Source organism: Callorhinus ursinus, unplaced genomic scaffold, assembly GCF_003265705.2.
Source record: "Callorhinus ursinus isolate GAN/ISIS: 27379988/994484 unplaced genomic scaffold, GSC_fseal_2.0 scaffold14, whole genome shotgun sequence".
Classification (NCBI taxonomy): Eukaryota; Metazoa; Chordata; class Mammalia; order Carnivora; family Otariidae; genus Callorhinus; species Callorhinus ursinus.
This window is the reverse complement of record NW_027397076.1, coordinates 4152884-4158034: the sequence shown is the minus strand read 5'-3', so window position 1 is coordinate 4158034 and position 5151 is coordinate 4152884. Positions and strand designations below refer to the sequence as shown.

General features: G+C 38.5%; 1 long non-coding RNA gene across 2 annotated transcripts in view; it reads right to left on the bottom strand.

Annotated features, from left to right (window-relative positions):
- Positions 1–336: 336 nt before the first annotated feature.
- The window catches only part of LOC112831017 (uncharacterized), an 18590-nt gene continuing 13775 nt past the window's right edge, over positions 337–5151 (bottom strand). The window contains exons 3-5 of one of the 2 annotated variants that reach the window (XR_003210262.2): positions 3993–4104; positions 2572–2700; positions 337–797 (exon numbers count right to left, since the gene is read on the bottom strand). This is a non-coding gene — a long non-coding RNA (uncharacterized lncRNA). Of the gene's footprint in view, positions 798–1766; positions 1929–2571; positions 2701–3992; positions 4105–5151 lie in introns of those variants that run through there. The other variant, XR_012380628.1, reaches the window with a different exon arrangement.

Genomic DNA, 5151 nt, shown 5'->3' with positions numbered 1-5151 from the left:
TAACTTACGTCTGCAAAGACCCCTTGTCCAAATGTCACATTCACAGGCTGGGTCAGGAAGTGGATATGTCTTTTTAGGGGTCACCATTCAACCCACTACACAGGTTAATTTACCTACCATAACAAAAAGAGGGACTATCAAATTGGATTTTTAAAATCCAGCTACACACCACAAATTAAATACCTAAAGGTAGGTCACCCTATAATGATTGAAAATAAAGGGAGAAAAAAATATATACCAAGGAAATGCTAATCAAAAAGTCGATATAGCAGTATCAAACAGCCTGTAACTTGCATTTTCACTTTATTTTCAGTGTCTTTGATGAATAATTCTTAATTATATGAGCCAAATTTATCAATATATTCTTTCTGAGTTAACACTTTTTGTTTAAGATAGTCTTATCTCTCCCCCAATCAAAATAATATTTACCTGTATTTTATATCAAAACTTGTAAAATTTTGTTCTTGACGTGTAAGTTTGATCCATCTGGATCAATTATCTATGGTGTGAGGTAGGGATAAATCCCATTTTTTTTCCAATCTGAATTACATTTTTTTTTCAGATCCACTTGTGGAATAGCACTTCTTTTCATCACTGATCTTCCATGACAGATAAGTAAATCTGTTCCTGGGATCTTTGTTCTCTCCAATGTGCAAATTGTTTACCCCTGCTCCTGTACCATGTTATCTTGATAACTGTGTCTTCATCATAAATCCTAATTTTTGCTAGGACAAGTCTCTCCATCATACTTTGTTTCTCTAGAAGATATTGACTTCTTTGGGCTTATTTTCTTCTATCTAAATTAAGACACAATAAAGATCTAAATAAAGAAATCTATTATGTTCAGGAAGATCTATTATTATCAGGAAGATAATAACATAAAGATGTCAGTGCTCCCCAAAATGATCTATAGATTCAATAAAAATTCTAATCACAATCCCAGCAGGATGTTCGTGGAACTTGATAAGCTGATTCTAACATACATGTTCTCTTTGACCCAGCAATTCTATTTCTAGTAATATATCCTACATATATTGCACATGTAGGCAAAGTAAACATACAAAGAAATTCACTGTACCATTATTTATAGTAGAAAAAAAAAGATTAGAAACTACCTAATATCAACAAAGATGGAACTGATTAAATAAATTATGGAACATCCATACAAAGAAATACCATAAAAAGATGTTTTTAAAGACCAAGGCTGCTCCATATACATATGTCATGAGCTCCCACATACATTGTTAAGTGAAAAAGAAAAGAGCAGAATAATTTAAATTATGCTTTTAAGTTATTACTTGTAGTTATTGATATCACTAATAGATATTGAACATTTATTATAAGACAGGCACTTTTCTAAGTGACAGAGCATGGCTGAGATGGTTTTACCCTGATGGAGTGTTGGGAAGTGGCACAGGAGCAGGCATCTACCAGTGCCAGAAGGAAGGGCAGAGCAATGGAGGCAGTACACACTTATATTTACCTTGGAGAATTCAGCCCTGTGTTCAGGAAGAGGGAGGCAAGCAGGAAGACGTCATGTAAATAGTGTGGGAAGCCCTATTTACCATTCTATTCCATAAGCACATGGTCAGAAGAGATGGACCCTCTCTGTCATTGATCAACATTGAAGTAGTAATTAAAACAAATTGACCACAACTCTCAAAGGAGAACAGGTTTTCTTAAAGTCTCTGACATAAGAGATTTTTCATGTGGGACTCTTGTTTGCAAGTGGCAAAAACCAAACTCAAACGGCCTTAAGCAAGAAGACAAATTTATTGGTTCACGCATTTGAAAAGTCCAAGAGGAGATCATCCTTCAGGCATGCTTGGATCCAGTCACTGGGACCGTCTCGTCTTTTTGGCTCTGCTTCCCTCTCTGCAGAACTCAGCCTTGGGCAGCCTCTCCTCTTAGGCTGCCTTCAGCAGAACCTGCAATTTACCCTTCCTGTTTAAACTCTCATTTGCAAGAATCCTAACAAGAGCCCAGGCTATGTTTGGGCCACATGCCCACCCCCTGGAATGGGAATGGAGTCAATTCCATATAGGTCAGCCACAGAGACCAAAGTAGATGGTATAAGAGAAAAACAGAGCTGTTTTTTAATAGAATGAGTGTGAATAGAGAGACGTTGAGCACACAAAACCTACAGATGTCTATAGTCAGGGCTTAACCTAGTCTGGAAACCCAGGAGTGGCTATTTTGGGAATGTGGAACTTAAGATGAAGATTTAGAAAATTCTACCAAATATGCAAGTGTTTACCACTCTTCTGAATAAAGATTCTTGGTGCCTTTTATTGCCTCTACCCTTATGTGACATTATGAAGGGTCTCCTAAATTGGGAGGTGGTGGAGGAAGAGGCATGAAAGCCTTGTCTTTTATTTTTACCTTTAGTTTGCATCTACCCCCAAGTATAAGAACAATGTCTTATTCTTGTCATATGCCTAGAACTTAGCCCAGGGCCTGGTCTGTAGTGGGGAATAGGTAAGTGTTTGACAATCAATAATAAAATGATGAATAAAATATCACTTCTAAGAGTATCTTTTGTCATTAGATCTGGCTAAACTGTATTCTTACAATGAACTGTTTTGTCTTTCCATTCATCTTGCCATTCTTTTTGCTGGTCTCTCTGGCTCTTCTGCTGCTCGATTTTGTATCCTGGTTCCCTATAACCACTTCAGGCTACGTATGTTTGGTGACTCATTTCTTAAAAAAAAAAAAAAAAAAAAGATTTTATTTATTTTTGAGAGAGAGAGCATGAGTGGAGGGGGGAAGGGGGGGAGGAGAGGGGCAGAGAGAGAAGCAGACTCCCCGCTGAGCAGGGAGCCTGATGAAGAGCTCAGTCCCAGGACCCTGGGATCATGATCTGAGCCAAAGGCAGATGTTTAACTGACCGAACCACCCAGGCACCTTTGAGGACTCAATTCAACTCATTCTTTCGTAGAAGCCAAACCCTCAGTTTTTATCCAGGTACATAAATGTCAGTTTAAAAAGTTTGTTTTCTAACCTCCTTTGTAGCTAAGTATGGTCATATAACTTAAACTTAGTTCTGGATGATGGGAGGTGAGCATAGGTGTCCTATGACAGATTCTAGGAAATTTCTATGGTTGCTCATCTCCAAAGATGTCTCCCAATAATTCCTCCCCTCTGGGATATGCATGCCACTCTTCACATCAAGAAGTGGAGCGTGTCCACAAACACCTCTTCCTTGGGCTGGTCCTGTGACTGCTTTGACCAATGGAATGCAGTAGGAGAGACATTCAGGAACTTCCCAGCTAAGGCCTTAAGAGGGTTAGAGTTATAATTTCCTTCCTCTTGGGACACTAATGGTCCTTTTTAAATGCAGCTTCCATGCCATGAGGGAGCCCAAGCTGCTGTGAGGAAAAGCCCTCATGAAGGAGAACTGCGGTTTCATGCAATGGCCCCATCTAAGCTCCTAGCTAACAGCCAGGGCCAACTTGCCAACCATGTGGTTGAGGTCATTATTTTTACTGAAAATATTGCTGTTGGTCTCCTTGCAGATGTGGCTGTTGAGAAATAATGTTGTTCTGATTCTTGTTCCTTTGTAGGCAATTTGCTTTGCATCTAGAAGAGTTTAAGTGTTTGTCTTTGATGCACTTAAGTGATACAAAAGTGTACCTAGATATGTTTCTCCTCATCTATCCTATTTCTTTAAGTACTTGTATTTGTATTTTTGAGGTTTTAAAACTTTCTCTAATCTGAGAAAACCTCTGTCATTATTTATTTAAATATTCCGCTCTATATTTTTCCTCTTCTTCTGAGACATCTATTATTTGAATGTTGACACTTCAATTTTCCATGTCTCCTAACTTTTCTTTTTTCATATTGCATCTGTATAACCTATCCTGATACTTTCTGGAATGAATCCTACACTTTGACTTAGTCTATATTTTTCCGCTATTCAAACTATTGAATCCGTTGTTTCCATTTTTCTCCACACTCAGGAATTCCTCTCAGAGTTCCTTTTTATGCCTTACCTTTATAATCCATTTCTTTTTGCCTTAATATACTTATTTTTCTTTCTGGTTCTGTTTGGTCTGCTAAATTTGTTTCAGCAACCTCTTCAACCTCGGCCGCAGCAACTTCTTCCTAGAAACATCACCAAAGGCAAGGGCAGCAAAGGCAAAAATGAACTATTGGAACTTCATCAAGATAAAAAGCTTTTGCACAGCAAAGGAAATAGTCAACAAAACCAAAAGACAACTGACAGAATGGGAGAAGATATTTGCAAATGACATATCAGATAAAGGGCTAGTATCCAAAATCTATAAAGAACTTCTTAAACTCAACACCCAGAGAACAAATAATCCAATCAAGAAATGGGCAGAAGACATGAAAAGATATTTTTCCAAAGAAGACATCCAAATGGCCAACAGAAACATGAAAAAGGGCTCAACATTGCTCGGCATCAGGGAAATCCGATTTAAAACCTCAATGAGATACCAGCTCACACCAGTCAGAATGGCTAAAATGAAGAAGTCAGGAAACGACAGATGTTGTCAAGGATGCAGAGAAAAGGGAACCCTGCACTGTTGGTGGGAATGCAAGCTGGTGCAGCCACTCTGGAAAACAGTATGGAGGTTCCTCAAAAAGTTGAAAATAGAGCTACCCTACGACCCAGCAATTGCACTACTGGGTATTTATCCCAAAGATACAAATGTAGGGATCCAAAGGGGTTATGTGCACCCCGATGTTTATACCAGCAATGTCCACAATAGCCAAACTATGGAAAGAGCCAAGATGTCCATTGACAGATGAATGGATAAAGAAGAGGTGGTATATATATATATACAATGGAATAGTATGCAGCCATCAAAAAACACACAAAATCTTGCCATTTGCAATGACGTGGATGGAATTAGAGACTAGTATGCTGAGCGAAATAAGTCAATCAGAGAAAGACATGTATCATATGATCTCACTGATATGAGGAATTCTTAATCTCAGGAAACAAACTGAGAATTGCTGGAGTGGTGGTGGGGTGGGAGGGATGGGGTGGCTGGGTGATGGACATTGGGGAGGGTATGTGCTATGTTGAGCGCTGTGAATTGTGTAAGACTGATGAATCACAGACCTGTACCTCTGAAACAAATAATACATTATATGTTAAAAAAAAAAAGTAGGAAGGGAAAAATG